This window comes from Polypterus senegalus, chromosome 10 (genome assembly GCF_016835505.1).
Source record: "Polypterus senegalus isolate Bchr_013 chromosome 10, ASM1683550v1, whole genome shotgun sequence".
Lineage (NCBI taxonomy): Eukaryota > Metazoa > Chordata > Cladistia > Polypteriformes > Polypteridae > Polypterus > Polypterus senegalus.
Window position 1 is genome coordinate 21,071,503 of NC_053163.1, and position 16,671 is coordinate 21,088,173.

Below are 16,671 nucleotides of genomic sequence, written 5' to 3' on the forward strand. Positions count from 1 at the left end.
ACGAACACATCGAAGAAAAAAATGTATTTGTCGATAATAAAGTCGACATGTTGACTTTTTCTCGGCATTTCCACTTTATTCTCGTAGTTTATTTTGTCAGTAGAATGTGGCAAACTAAACTTTATCTTAAAATGAATGCTTAATTTACTGGATTTTCTCAAACCCCATCATAAGGTAGCACATTAAATGCTTTGTGTTAAGCGTTCCCTGACCCAGTTTTTAAACACTAAGCGCTTCTTAAACTGATTTCCTCTACACTGAGGAAGCGCAGGCAGCGATCGCCGCACAGAATTCATTCACATGACATTCCTCCTCTCTGAACATTTAGAATGCTAAGATAAATACTAAATGTGCAGGGAGCAGGAATGTCATGAAATTAATATTCTGTGTGATGATCGCTGCGTGCGTCCCCTCTTAGTGCAAGAGGAAATCCGTTTAAGAAGAATGGTTCGGGGAATACAGCACAAAGGATTTAATTATACATTAATTTATGACGGGGTTTGAGAAAATCTAGTAAATTAAATAGTCATTTTAAGATTAAGTTTACTTTACGACATTCTACCTTAATGACACACTACGAGAGTAAAGTCAACATGTCAACTTTATTCTCAACTTATATTTTTTATTTGTCTTCACTGTGTCCGTTTTTTGTTTTTTCTTGACCGTAGTCCCAATAAGCTTCCTACAATCTATAGCATATGCAGGATTTCATTGGGTCTTAGTTTAGCTTGCTCATTTTGGATTGAAAACAAATCAGTGCACTACGTCTGAGCAAATCACCACTTTCCAATGTCTTATTTCCTCTACCCACACTAATGCCTAAATTATTGGCATTGATTCTACTGAAAAGGCTAATAAATGGACTGGACATCTCTTTATAATATTTCATAGAGCTGAGGAATGTATACTGCTGCACCCACAAAATAATGTATAAATCTCTATTTGAACATACCAGTATGACGCAATATGTTTTTTAAGACTTGTTCTTCTACATTCTCCCTTATTATAAACATGCAGAACAGTGGGTTTCGTTATCTTTTTTTTATCACACATTCTTGTTAACCTTTGTAACAGCTCCTAAAGTGACATGAATGAGAACAAAAATGTGGTAGAAAAAAATTGACGATAGGAATTGTTCTTTGTTTTAGGGAGTATTTTAGGAGTCTTTTTTCTCTCGTTTTTACTTCCTGTTCAGTGTCGGGGTGAGGTGAGGGATTGCATGAAGTTTGAAGATATAGACGATATGCGAGAAATCCAAATGACAAGTTGACCAAAGCACGGCACATGAACACACTTTCAGCATTTGCTGTAAGAATGACTGAGTGTCACTAACACTTACACCAGCTCGTCTTCACTGTCTTCTGAAGAAAATGTCAATGAACATATGAATATAAATTTGTGTCCGATGTTAATGGATTGAGGTAGACTTTAGTGTGGGCTATACTTGATTACTGTAAGTCAGTCAAATTAAAACAAATATTTGACTGTTGTTGTTTACTCGAATTTCCAAATGAAATAGTCGCATACATTTAACAAGTCACAAGACGGGCAATAAACGTATTACAATTTTAAACTTTGAATAAAGCGCCAAAGCTGGATCTTTACTTCAATGATGCACAACCCTAAACATTTATTTTATTACTTTAATTACTATTTATCCACGTTTATTTACACACAGAAATATATGATTTATGGCCTGGTCGGCCCCTCATACTCTTCTGCCCGCAGACCAGCCTCTGTTCTTTGTTTGCTGATGTGTGTCAAATATTCTGCAGGCTTCATTTCTGTTCTCATCGTACCAGCAGCTCTTGTGAGTTTCTTGCCTGTGGATCTCGTATTCAAGTTGCTTTTTAGCTGTATTATGATTACAGAATACTTGACACTCTCAAGTTCATCTAGGAATAGATAACATTAAGAAAGCTGGCAATAAAATTGTAACTTGAAAGCACCTTTTGGCTGTCTCCACATGATATCAATGCTAAATGTAATAAACACAGTTATCACAGTAGTAATTGTCACCTTTCAATAATTATTTTTAAAATGAAATTTACTATGTTAAACGATCTGTGAAGAGCACATGTTAAAAAGAGTAATAATTTTGCAATTTTTGTGACTGTGTACCTGTTAATCAGGCTATTCAATTATTTTACTTAATTGGACCTTTATTACTTTTGGAATTTTTAATTCCTCTTTAAGATCATCAAATACATGTTTATTTTAATACTACTTATGCAAAAGGTACATTTTGAGACTGAAACTTGACAGATGTTTGTTTGTAATTCATATCTCATTTAGCCTCCATTTGACTCCATCAGGTCCTAGTGGTCTGCTAAACACACCAGCCTGTCTTTAGGGTCTCTGAGACTGGACGAGGAGGCCAGGAGTCTAACTGTACAGCAGACACTGAAGGGCATCAGCATCACGACTGGTAACAAGATAGAGATGGCAGATATTGCAGCTGAACATAATCCTATATGACTACCCAAGCAAACTGCATATTAAAAGCACACAGAGTGTGTGTAAACTCCAGTACAAAGACCAACAGAACAGAATTATGGTCTTGACATAATAAACTGCACAGCTGTAAACGACTCCACTTTACTGGTCATCACATTACAGAGAGTCTGTCAAGTCTTAACAATTAAATAATTCAGTCAGAACAGTTAAGCAATTATTTTGGCAATCATATTTCTGGTAAGGCATTTTTTATTCTCATTTGATAGGTTTATACTGAAAAACTCGTTTACATCAATGCAGTTTTATATATATAAGGTTTTAAATAAAGTTGTTATGAACCAGATAACCAAGCTAAATATATGAATAAATAAGGGCAGGGGTTAGTAACACAGAGTAATGGAGACGGGAATCTTTTGTAAAGTTCTGTTTCATGTGCTTTAATAAACGAAAAGCTTTTCTAAGTTAAAGGTCTGCTTTGCATCGCATCATTTACGTAACCTACAGAACAGGTTGTTCTTGTTCAGTTGCTCACAAAACGAAAGCGAAATAATGTTCTACGGTCTGATTAAGACACCTAATTGTTAAACGAAGCAGGACTGCTTTTTTTAATTTGCTGAACATATCCGACGACCTCGGTAATCTGTTGAACGTAAAGGTATGTCTACCGTTTTGTATTTTCATAGTATCCTATGAGGAGCCGTTTAGAACTTAATTTCTTCTTCACAGCACATACATTTCTTTACTGAAGCTTCTTCTGGCAGCTCCCGGGTACGGGTTACATTATTAGCATTTTGTGCTAATTAAGTGAGCCATTATTGTGTTTTGGAGTAAATGTAGAAATTACAAACTATAAGTTTGGTAGATTTTTATTAAAATGTAATAAGCAGTTAAAATGGGAATATGTCGTTTTTTTAAATCGTTTTTCAACCTAATTTTGATTCTGACGGTGGGCTGGCTCCTGCCTAGGATTTGTTTCTGCCTGGCGCCCTGTGCTGGCTGGCTCCAGCAGACCCCCGTGATCCTGTGTTAGGATATAACGGGTTGGACAATGGATGGATAATGGATGTGGTCAGATGGATGGATTTTCAAGTTCTCAACATGGTGCTTATTAATTTCCGGTGGGGACTAAAAATAACTTTTTTGATTTCTATCTCAATGACTGAAATTGGTATATTGTACATCCCACAAGATTCGATAAATTAAACATGATCGAGTTATTTTCAAAAGTGGAACATAAATACATGATAAAGTAAATACATTTTTGTAAATGTAATAACCTGTCATCTCCGTTTTTTCAGTGTAAATGTAAATTAGACTAGTTTCTGCCATATTAAATATTGTAATTAAACAGCACATGAATTACTTCAAACTACAATTATGTGAGGTCGTCGGATTTTGTGTAACGGTGTCGATGTGAAGATCACAATCACGTGAATTAAACACAGTCCAAGTGAGAAGGATTCTATCGATCTAAGCGGCTCTACAGTTACGAAGCACAAAGAACTGACCCGCGCTATTTGCATGCTGAGAACCTGAAAATGAGAATGCAAAGTGGAAATGCGTTTTCATTTTAATTTTAATTTTTGCAGCATTCTTGCGCACAGACTTTGAAAATATACAATTGCAAAAGACAGATTGCATTTTCATTTTATGATTTTAATTTTCTTTTTTGCAGAAAATACCTCCCATTGATATTAAAGTCTTGGAGCAAAGTAAAGTACAGCATATCGCTCCTTAAAGGTTAACAGTGAACACATTTAATAACGTTTACATTCATGAACAGCAAACGTGGCCATAAAAGCACATTTGTATATCTGAATATAAGTTGAAGTGACTGTAATATGCACATTAACAACGTTCTTTGTCAGTCATGCACAACATACAGTTAGAAAAGGTAGCAGCAAACTTTAAGCTGAAAACACAAACAATAAATGAACAAAACGCTGTGCCAGCACTACAGTCCTATGTGGTGGGTCTTGCCCAGCCTGCATGAAGCAGGGAATTGTGCACAAGTAGAATATGTTTTTAGATGTTCGTACTTAATGTATTTTGTGTTAAACACAAAACAGGTTGTGCCCTTTTAGTTAAGAATAATGCAGATTGTGCTACTGACAAAGTTGAATTAAGACAACCCCAGCTCTCTCAGTACTCCCATTATGAACATCACATGTCGATAATAAATCAGGTACAGGCATTGAAGTAGGAAAACAAAAACAAAAAACTTTATATCGGACCTTCTTTTTTTGTTCATTACATGGTTGGCACCCAAATACATTTGGCAGGTGGGGCCTGGAGTTTCATGGGGAATGATGCATTGCAAATAAAGCATTTTTGATTCACAGCACATATGCCTGAGAGTGCATAAACAACAAAGACATGTGCACACAGAATACAATGGTGCTTGTTCACATGATAGTAAGACAGAGGCAGGTTGTGTCGATCAAATGCATGTCACCAGCACACATTCTAAAAACCAACACACAACACTCAATATACAGCACAGTGCAACAGGAGATCATAAAATTAAACAAAATAGAACATCTGCGGTGGGCTGGCGTCCTGCCCGGGGTTTGTTTCCTGCCTTGCGCCCTGTGTTGGCTGGGATTGGCTCCAGCAGACCCCCGTGACCCTGTGTTTAGGATATAGTGGGTTGGATAATGGATGGATGGATGAAAATTGAACAATGTAAAAAAAATAGTTCAGCCTACCACTGCATGCTGCTCAAATGAGATGTTAATACTTAGCTATCGAAAGTAAAATTACACCTGGCTTATTGCTTAGTATAAAACCAGATGTTAAACCACTGAACTTGGAAGCAGTGAACTTGAAGAGTCCATAAACTATACTTCAGTTCAGTTACAGAATATGTTCAAAGTCTCTCTTCAATTTTTTCTTTCGCTTCCCCACTAAGCTCTCGCTTCAAATGACCATCTACAGTATTTTCTCTTTTACGTCCTGGTAACACATCAGATGGCCTATATCATAAAAGTGACTTATTCAACACCTGTTGTGTTTGTGCCAAACCCACTTGTACTTTTGTTTTAAAAGTTTTTTTTTTTTTTTAAATTTAGGTCTAATTAGGCAGGTCTATAATCACGAGGATTGAATTGTGGCAGTGGTGCACGTTGCTGTGAGTGTCTGCACTGATGTTAGGAATTTTAGTTCCTAGCACAAGTAAAGGCCACTTTGCAAGCAGGGCCCCAGGGTGACCACATGAGTCACCCTGATGGTAGATCCAGGCTTGCATAGATATATCAGTTTTAATACTACATTTATTTACTCTGCTTTAAACAATTCCAATAATGAACTGTACAAAACAATTAGTACATTTTAATATAAATGTGTTGTGAATACATTGTATTTGTATGATGAACTAAAGAATGATCAGAGTTTCCATTTGCAGATGATGATTTAGCTCTAAAAAGTATAAAATCATAATAAAATCAGCACTGATGAAACAGGGTTTTATATCTCTAATCTTCTTCTTCTTTTGGTTGCTCCCGTTAGGGGTCGCCACAGTGGATCATCTTCTTCCATAAGGGTCTTATATCTCTAATACCCAAACCAAATACAGCATAGACCTCTGCCATGTGAATAATTGGCGCTCTATTACACTTTTAAATTCAGATTACAGATTACTAGCATCTCTGTATTCAGATAGACTTCAATCTTGTTTAGAAGATATTATTTCTAATACCCAGTCTGGCTTTATGAAAGGGAGGCATATATACAGTAACATTAGACGGATTCTAGACATTTTAGATTATCCAGACTTTATAAATCAAGATGCATTCATTCATTTCTAAACCTCTACAAGGCCTTTACTGAGTAGCACTTCTTTTTTATTTTTGAAGCTTTAAGTAAATTTGGTTTTGGTGATAACTTAAAACTATGGTACAGTACATACAGTGGTGTGAAAAACAATTTGACCCCTTCCTGATTTCTTATTCTTTTGCATGTTTGTCACACAAAATATTTCTGATCATCAAACACATTTAACCATTAGTCAAATATAACACAAGTAAACCCAAAATGCAGTTTTCAAATGATGGTTTTTATTATTTAGGGAGAAAAAAAAAATCCAAACCTACATGGCCCTGTGTGAAAAAGTAATTGCCCCTTGTTAAAAATAACCTAACTGTGGTGTATCACACCTGAGTTCAATTTCCGTAGCCACCCCCAGGCCTGATTACTGCCACACCTGTTTCAATCAAGAAATCACTTAAATAGGAGCTGCCTGACACAGAGAAGTAGACCAAAAGCACCTCAAAAGCTAGACATCATGCCAAGATCCAAAGAAATTCAGGAACAAATGAGAACAGAAGTAATTGAGATCTATCAGTCTGGTAAAGGTTATAAAGCCATTTCTAAAGCTTTGGGACTCCAGCGAAGCACAGTGAGAGCCATTATCCACAAATGGCAAAAACATGGAACAGTGGTGAACCTTCCCAGGAGTGGCCGGCTGACCAAAATTACCCCAAGAGCGCAGAGACGACTCATCCAAGAGGTCACAAAAGACCCCAGGACAACGTCTAAAGAACTGCAGGCTTCACTTGTCTCAAGGTCAGTGTTCACGACTCCACCATAAGAAAGAGACTGGGCAAAAACGGCCTGCATGGCAGATTTCCAAGACGCAAACCACTGTTAAGCAAAAGAACATTAGGGCTCGTCTCAATTTTGCTAAGAAACATCTCAATGATTGCCAAGACTTTTGGGAAAATACCTTTTTGACTGATGAGACAAAAGTTGAACTTTTTGGAAGGCAAATGTCCCGTTACATCTGGCGTAAAAGGAACACAGCATTTCAGGAAAAGAACATCATACCAACAGTAAAATATGGTGGTGGTAGTGTGATGGTCTGGGGTTGTTTTGCTGCTTCAGGACCTGGAAGGCTTGCTGTGATAGATGGAACCATGAATTCTACTGTCTACCAAAAATCCTGAAGGAGAATGTCCGGCCATCTGTTCGTCAACTCAAGCTGAAGCGATCTTGGGTGCTGCAACAGGACAATGACCCAAAACACACCAGCAAATCCACCTCTGAATGGCTGAAGAAAAACAAAATGAAGACTTTGGAGTGGCCTAGTCAAAGTCCTGACCTGAATCCAATTGAGATGCTATGGCATGACCTTAAAAAGGCAGTTCATGCTAGAAAACCCTCAAATAAAGCTGAATTACAACAATTCTGCAAAGATGAGTGGGCCAAAATTCCTCCAGAGCGCTGTAAAAGACTCATTGCAAGTTATCGCAAACGCTTGATTGCAGTTATTGCTGCTAAGGGTGGCCCAACCAGTTATTAGGTTCAGGGGGCAATTACTTTTTCACACAGGGCCATGTAGGTTTGGATTTTTTTTTCTCCCTAAATAATAAAAACCATCATTTAAAAACTGCATTTTGTGTTTACTTGTGTTATATTTGACTAATGGTTAAATGTGTTTGATGATCAGAAACATTTTGTGTGACAAACATGCAAAAGAATAAGAAATCAGGAAGGGGGCAAATAGTTTTTCACACCACTGTACTTTTTACAATGGCATTTATAGTTGCGTGTCTCTATCTTTTGGCACTTCTTCCAGTTTTGTTAATGATAGGGACATTTGTCAGGGCTGTTCTATTTCCCTGTTTCTTTTCCTTTTCGAAGCTGAACGTCTTAATCCGTATGTTACTCATTGCTCCAGGATTGATGGTATTAAGATTGGTGACAACACTCTCAGCCAGTTAGTGCTTGATATTTCTTTTTCTAAAGGACTAGTCACAGGTATCAGTGGTCTTGAATGGTCTCAGTCTTTTTCAGGGGCCTCTGGTTTGCGAGTGACTGGAAGGAAAAGTGAAATTACGTATGTGCATCCTTCAGATAAAAGCACTAGAAATGAAATAGCTGTGAAACACAACATTGGGTATCTTGGTGTTAATATATGCAAAATAAGCTCTAAGTGAATATCTAAAAACTTTGATCCAAAATTAGACCAAATGAAAAAAAAAGTATTCTTAGCTGCAGAGAGATCTTACAATTTATGGAAGGTTCGTACTGACAAAGGGTAAAGTCATGTCATGTGTAGTGTACCTGGCACTGTCATTGCATGCTGATAAGAGAATGTGTAATTCTATTAATTGCCAATTGTTTAAGTTTATTTGGGAGAACAACACTGAATATATTAAAAGAAATACATTGTTAAAAAGTTACAATGATAGTTGTCTTAATGCGTTGGATTTTCAAACAAATAATCAGATATTCAACTTAAATTGGATTAGGAATCTTTTCTCTAACACAGATTCTCATTGGTACTGAATCCCAGATTTGGTATTTGAGCTGTAAACTCCCAATCAGACTTTCCAATTTTCACAAACAAGCACTCAGAAATCTGGAACACTGAGTACATATTATCTTGCAACAAATCTTATTTATAAAAGAGTGGGCTGACCAGAACATTCTTTATCTTTCTGACCTTCTTCATGAGCAGGGAGATCTTTACACTTTTGTAGATTCTGTAGTTTTCACAGGGCAAGTGTTTCTTTAAAAGATGACCTAAAGGTGACAAAGAGCATTCTTGCTGGATTGAGAATGTTTTTTAAAGCTTATTGAAGTTATGGTTTGTTGTCTAATCAAACTCCATGACTTTTAATCAATGGTGTTAATATCATGGACAAGAAATTTAACAGTTTATTTATCAGAAGTGCTTTAATTTCAGATTTTAAAATTCTTTAAAATTCTTTCCATGGATGGATGGATGGATGTTCAATGTAAAGTTTAATAACCTAAATTAAACTCGAGTAGCACGTGGATTGTATCACATAAATTTCTTGCCGTGGAAATTCCCTTTAAAATTCTGTATGCTTATTACCCTTCTAACAAATGGCTAAGTACATTTTTATCTAACGCGTTTTCTTTGTGTTCATTTTTCAATGAAGAAAATGAAACCATTAATCATTTATTTTAGAGCTGCTCAACGATCAGAGGTTACTGCTTTGTTGTTTGTATGCTTTCATTAACTTGTACAGAATTCTGAAAGTATGATTTTTATTTTGGAGTTTGTTTTTAATAACACCTCAAAATTACTTTGTTCCTTTGGGAAATCTATTCATAAAGAAAGAGCCATAAACTCCAAACCTAAATTTAAATTATTCTCATATGATGTGGAACCCTTCTTCATGTCTATGAAAAGAATGTCAAGGCCAGTAAACGGTAAAGCTGCTAAAGCATATTCTTTACTAAGAATCATTGTTAAAGATCTATTTGTTTAAATTTGAATAAGGTATTTTTATTGTTTACATAATGTCTATGTATTCCCAGTGTAAGTTCTGTTGTCATTTTCAACAATTAGTTGTTAGTTTTCATTATTGGATTTTCCGGCTGTATGTGCAGTTGCGTGTTGATCAGGTAACAGCAGAGTCTATTGGGCAGCACACAGTGCAGTGGTACACAGTGGGTGCCTCAGCATTACGATCCCTGCTGCCTAGTTTGCCTCCATAGCTGCCTGATTAATAATCCAACAAGTGCCACAGAAGTAAAAGCTCTGTGATGCATCAACAACTTTGCTTCAAATCCTGCACTGCTGCAAACAGTACGATATATCTTGGATGGCTCATCACTCGATACCTAAATCACTCTTTTACAAATTTCGTTAATTTTACCACACAATTATGTGGCAACCCATCACAGACTTGTTTAAGAGAAATTGCTCTAAACAAAAGAGACTAACAACATCACACATGCGCTTGAGCACTCGTATGGAACTCTACTGAATTAATTTGTTCATGCACATGAGTCGATCCCCATGATTCACTGAAAAGAGTCGTTCAAATAGAACAAACAGTTCACGTGACTAAAAATATAACGCATCACCATGTAGAAAAGTAGTGGAGTAGAAAGTCAATCTATTTGCTGAAAAATGCACTGGAGTAAAAGTCAAAAGTATCCACAACTAAATCTGCTAAAGTAAAGTACAGACACTTGAAAAATGTACTTAAGCACAGTAACAAAGTAATTGTACTTTGTTCCTTTCCACCACAAGCATACACTATTTAGTGAAACACATAATACGGAAATAAATACATTTTATATTGAAATGCATGCATTAATAATGAGATTTTGGGACACTTTCTCGAAAGCCTTTCACTGGTGAGAAAAGCATTTGAGACTCTCACTGGCTTTCCCTAATTTAGTGATACTAGCGAATGTGCGTTGTCATCGGTGTTATGTCACTGGCTCAGGAAGTATTGCAAGTAGATATTGAAGTAATGGTTGTCAGGGTGGGCACGGTCATCCATCAATTTCAATTTCTGTTCATCCGTCAATCATTTTCTACTTCAACCAATCACATTGTAGTGGCCAGCATTGTCACCCTAGAGAGGGGCAGGGGCTGAACAGGTGATTGACTGCAGGGTATTTTCAGGTGTGCTGAGATTTGCATTCCCGTTATACCTTTCAAGTCCTAGAAAGCTCAAGAAAGCAGGTGGAAACTCACAGGGCATTATAAATACAGCCTTGTGTAGCCAATATTTACAGTATGTCGCTATGATCTGTAAAGTTTATTTCAATGTATCTGATTTTACTCATATGAGCAGAATCCAGAGAACGCAGAAACCAGACACATTTAAGTAAGCCAGCTGACAAAAAAACATGTGTGAGACAAATTGGCTGATGGGGAGATTCATGACACGAACAATTAGAAGATGGCAGGGCAGGATAGTTGCCCTATTTGGTGCGTGGCCAAGAGCCCAGGTCTGCTAATTTAAGTTTTTTTGTGTATGAATTCCATGGACAGGGATTTGTAAAGCAGGCCTGACCCATTTCCTTGAAGGTTATTTTAAAGCCAGGCAATTCAGTTGACTGAAGGGAAACGCCAGAGAATAAGGACAGAGACGCGTGAAAGACACACAGGCTGGCTATTTTAAACGTGACCATAGTCTACAGAAGACATAGAAAAAGTGAAGGTGTTATTTGGGTTCAGTCCAGAAATAAACAGCCCATCTGGTAGTTGCCCATATCTGACAAGAATTCTATGAAATATAAATATGTGAGTGGTTATAATGACGAGGATCTAACACAAAGTCAGAAGCCTTTTATGTGCCGTTGAGCATTCCTACCGGATGCTGAGTATAGTCTCAGCATTCCTCCACCTGAAGAACTGGCTGTGATGGCTGTACTGTTCCTTGGCTTATCTCCATCCTGGATATGTATGAATAACTGAATTATACATTGTTTAAATGGGGATGGAAGGTATCTTTTAAAGCAAGTTAAATACATATAACTCTTTTTGTACCATATTTCTCTTGTCTGATTATTTCCATTATGGTTACGAAGGGGATGGGTATTGGTTTTAGCCTGTTCTGCATCAAGAAAGGACACATCCCAGGGGAGAAAGAACACCCCCTGCTGGATACACCTTGCAGATGACAGCAGTGAGATAGGGGAAGGGGCTCCACATGAGATGGTCGATGATGTTTGGGAACACTTGAGAGTGGAATAGCCTGTCTAGTGAAGAGACAGTTATTTTTATGGGGCATGATACCGTGTTTTGATTCTGTTTGAAGGCAACTATAAATCATTTGTTGTGGAATGAACATACCCGTTACTGGGCTTAACTCCCATTCAATGTGTGTCTCTGTCTTTCTATCTCGGTGCTCGTTAAAATATATTAGATTTTTTCTGTGACTCACTTCTTCAGCCAACTATATATTAGTATATTGCAGTCAATTACTTTCTCATTCAGCAAATTACCCAGTTGCACTACTTGTCAATCTTTTTTTTACTTCAGCCAATTGTCTAACCAATATTGAAAAAAGAAGGCAGGAGGGATGGAGCAAATTTCAATGGGTTGTACAGCAAGCAAAAACAACAACTCTCTTTATTGTTTTACAGAGTAGTAGTATGAGAGACTGAGTGCTATGTCATAATATACATCTGCAACTGTGGTATACCAGAGGCAATATCTTATGGTATAGCAATCAATCAAGTCCTGCACTGAAAACAACATGATTTGGTGAAGTCGAATTTGATTGACATTTATCCCAAACCCACCCTTGATCAGCCTATAATTTCTCTGGGCTACAGCAATACCCTTCTATGTAATTTACGGCAAGGGGTGACGTCGAATTGTGATGTCATTCATTCACAGATGTAAATTACTACTCTTAGCTGGGACTGGGACTAGAACACTTTGTAAATACTTCTTATGTCCTACTCTAAGGCAGGACAAAATCTTATCCTGGTGTGAGTTTTAGTGCAGTTCCTATAAATAATTCTGAAAAAAAATGATAAATACCTGCCCTGGTCATGAATTCACATGCAGTAATTAATTTGTGATTGATGTATTTACTCTTCTCCCATTATACCTTATGATGTTGGGGTCTTGAGGCAGTGATTACATTTTTTTCTGTCTTTTGCCAGGATCTTCACTTGTTCCACTCTTTCTGACTGCTTCTTTGATGTTCTCTTCCCATACCATTCTAGGTTTTCCTTCTTCTTCTTCTTTCGGCTTCTTCTATTAGGGGATGCCACAGCAGATCATCTTTTTCCATATTTTCCTGTCCTCTGCATCTTTGTCTGTTACATCAACCACCTTCATGTCCTCAATCACCACATCTGTAAACCTCTTAGGCCTTCTTCGTTTCCACTTGCCTGGCAGCTCTATCTGTAGCATCCTTTTCCCAATACAGTATACCAAGCATCTTTGTCTCCAAACCGTCCAACTTGAGTTGACCCTCTAATGCTCTCATTTTGAATCCTGTCCATCCTCGTCACACCCAATGCAAATCTTAACATCTTTAACTCTGCCACCTCCATCTCTGTCTCCTGCTTTCTGGTCAGTGCCACAGTCTCCAACTCATATAACATAGCTGTTCTCACTACCGTCCTGTAGACCTTCCTTTTCACTTTTGTCTGTTACAAATCACTCCTGACACTCTTCTCCAACCACTCTACTCTGCCTGCACTCTTTTTCACCTCTCCTCCACACTCCCCGTTACTCTGTACTGTTGATCTCAGGTAATTAAACTCATCCACCTTTGCCAGCTGTACTCCTTACAGCCTAAGCATTCCACTGACCCCCCTATCATTTACACACATGTATTCTGTCTTGTTCCTACTGATCTTCATTCCTCTCCTCTCTAGAGCATATCTCCATCTCTCCAGGGTCTCCTCAACAGACTCCCTACTCTCAGTACAAATCACAGTGTCAAACATCATAGTCCACGGGGACTCCTGTCTAATATAATCTGTCAACCTGTCCATCACCATTGCAAATAAGAAAGGACTCAGAGCTGATCCCTGATGTAATCCCACCTCCACCTTGATTGCATCTGTCACTGCTATAGCAAACCTCACCACTGTCACACCTCTCTTATAGATATCCTATACAACTCTTACATACTTATCTGCCACTCCCGATTTCCTCATACAATACCACAGCTCCTCTCGAGGCACCATGTCATATGCTTTCTCCAGGTCCTCAAAGATGCAGTGCAACTCCTTTTGGCCTTCTCTATATTCCTCCCCCAACACCCTCAGAGCAAACATCACATATGTGGTGCTCTTTCCTGGCATGAAAACATACTGCTGTTCATGGCTGGCCCAAGCCTTTATTGGGCCCTAAGCAGAACAAGATTTGGGCCACCCCACCACTTTGGCATTGCCATGACTACTATTTTCAATGCTTGATCATTCGCACACCTACTATAAATTTAACACACCCATTATCACTTTTATTAGTTGTTGCCGTTGCTTACGTTATACCAATGTCAGCCTGACATGTTTTTACCCTTCTGTGGTTTTTAATCTTTAAAGGTATTAAACTCAGTAAAGTGTTAATGTGCATTTTAATATTCAAAGTGAAAGTTTCCTAACCCAGTCCTCAGGCTCCCCTAGACAGTTCAACTTTTTGTTTTATCCTAACTCTTAGCACACCAGAACCAGCTGTTCAGTATTATTGATTGCTTGGCTCTGCTGCAGAGGGTGGTTAAAATTGAGCAAAAAGTTGGAATGTCTTGGGGGCCTGAGGACTGGGGTGAAAATCTTTATTCAAAGAGAGTACATTGAGTATATTATAGTGACTAGCAAATACCCGTGCTTCGCAGCGGAGAAGTATTGTGTTAAAGAAGTAATGAAAAAGAAAAAGAAACATTTTAATAATAATGTAACATGATTGACAATGTAATTGTGTTGTCATTGTCATGAGTGTTGCTGGCATATCTACATATATATAGATATATATATAGTGTAAAAAGAAGCAATAGACAATATAAAGGTTTGGGTTTTTTTCCGGCCCCGTATATTGCAGACAATTCCACAATACTTCAAAAAAGAACAGGTCAAAATATAAACAAAACAGTTCATATGCGCGACACCTTTCAGAGGCGTCGGTGGCCATTTATAGAGGAGGGGCGGAAGTGGAGGAATGCTGGGAAGGAACCGTGAGGGAGGATGGGACTGCTGACGTCAGGAAAGATGGCAGAGGAAGGGTGGAAGTGGACGTACTGCGGGAAGGTTATGATGGCGGAGCGTCTCTTTTTCTGGAAGACAAAGGAGAAAGGTTAGTACCCCGCCACTCCCAACGCCTCTGAACGTCTTTCAAAGCGGTTTAAGATCCTTCCGCGGCATCCTACTCGCGCATGCGTGACAATAGATATATATATATATACACACACACATAAACATATATATACACACAAACACACACGCATATACATATCCACATATATATATATATATATATATATATATATATATCTACATATGTGGGGTGGGACTCGATTAAAAAAATTAATCTAATTAATTAGAGGCTGTGTAATTAATTAATCTTCATTAATCGAATGTAAGCACACATTAAAATTTGCCCCAAATCACAAATGTTTTTTAATTTAAAAGGGTTTTAGTGGGCGAATTAAATAATAGACAGGGACAGGAATATTGTAAACTCAAGCTGTTTTAATTTCTGAAAAAAAAAATGCATTTAAACTGAATGTCATTTCAAAACAGAAACAAAAAATGATCCCTGGCTAAAATTGGGCAGACTTAAAAATAAAGTGGTAGTTTAAGTACTTTAAGTACATTTTCAGAATGGTATTGTCTTTAAATAATAATAACAAAAATTTCAACATTAAAGTGCAGATTTTCTTCTTCAAAAAATAAGGCAGAAACATAAAAGGTAATTTGACCAGCTTCACCTTTAAACTGTGAGTAACATTAGCCAAAATTATTTTGTACATTAGGCTAAAACAGTGTGATCATTGAACATTTTGTAATTAGATGTAATTAGAATTACTAACGGTCACGGAAGTCCAATGATCCCCAGTAAGAGCCACAAAGTCCGCTTTCTGTAATGCATCTAATTTTGCTTGCTGTTCAATGTCATAAAGCTGTTGAATTTTACTTGAAATACGCTAACTGTAGCACATTTTCTAACCCCCTATCTTCCACCACTGTTAGTGGTTTACAGTCCAAAGCAATGTATTTTGCGAGAGAATTTGTAAGTTTGACCGATGTTGACTTACTAATTTTGGTCCTGAAGCCAGTCATTTCATGAGGTTTGGGCTGCCGACACCATTTGTTGGTACTCAAACCCGTACTGCTAGTGCTAACAGCATACACAGTTTCTTTGCTCGCTGTAACATGTTTTGCATTTAGATGGAACCGTAAGGTTGAAGTGCCTCGGTGGTATGCAAACTCATTTTTGCACAGTTTGCACCAAACCACGCTTTTATTAAGGCTTCTGACGGGTAGTCTTTTGAAATTAAATTTGCCTCTGATCAGTGCTAGCAACGCGCTCTCTTCCGACTCTTACATTGTTGTAGCTCTGATGTGCGCATCAATGTAATTCGATGTACCAGGAAATCATGCATTGACAAAAGTGATTAAATGCGTTATTTTTTTTAACGCGTTATGGAGTACATGCATCGAAGCTTCTCAGCTGTGCTTGTGCTAAGAAAAGGAAACATTTTAAAAATAACGTAACATGATTGTCAATGTAATAGTCTTGTGACCGTTATGAGTGTTGCTGTCATCAAGGATTTGATTAGCATTATTTCTTTCAATCAAGTTCGTATTTGGAGGACGTGTTGTGTTCAGGTTTATTCCGTGTTTGTCAACCGTTGTAAAGATAACAGGTTTCATTCATCGAAGTGTTCACCACCCAAATCGGAACTCGTGAATGTAAGATGTTCAACAGGCATTCCCGGTAGTAAGTTGTGGAAATTGCCTGTGAATATTTAGCGGTAG

The 16,671-nt window shown here is 37.6% G+C and overlaps 1 protein-coding gene across 6 annotated transcripts in view; it reads left to right on the top strand.

Moving 5' to 3' along the window:
• The first annotated feature begins 2,975 nt into the window (after positions 1–2,975).
• Positions 2,976–16,671, top strand: part of LOC120536904 — a 290,128-nt gene continuing 276,432 nt past the window's right edge. For 3 of the 6 annotated variants that reach the window (XM_039765462.1, XM_039765463.1, XM_039765465.1), the window contains exon 1: positions 2,976–3,112. The gene's annotated coding sequence lies outside the window, so the exon portion shown is untranslated. The remainder of the gene's footprint in view (positions 3,113–16,671) is intronic. The other 3 variants (XM_039765459.1, XM_039765461.1, XM_039765460.1) reach the window with 1 other exon arrangement.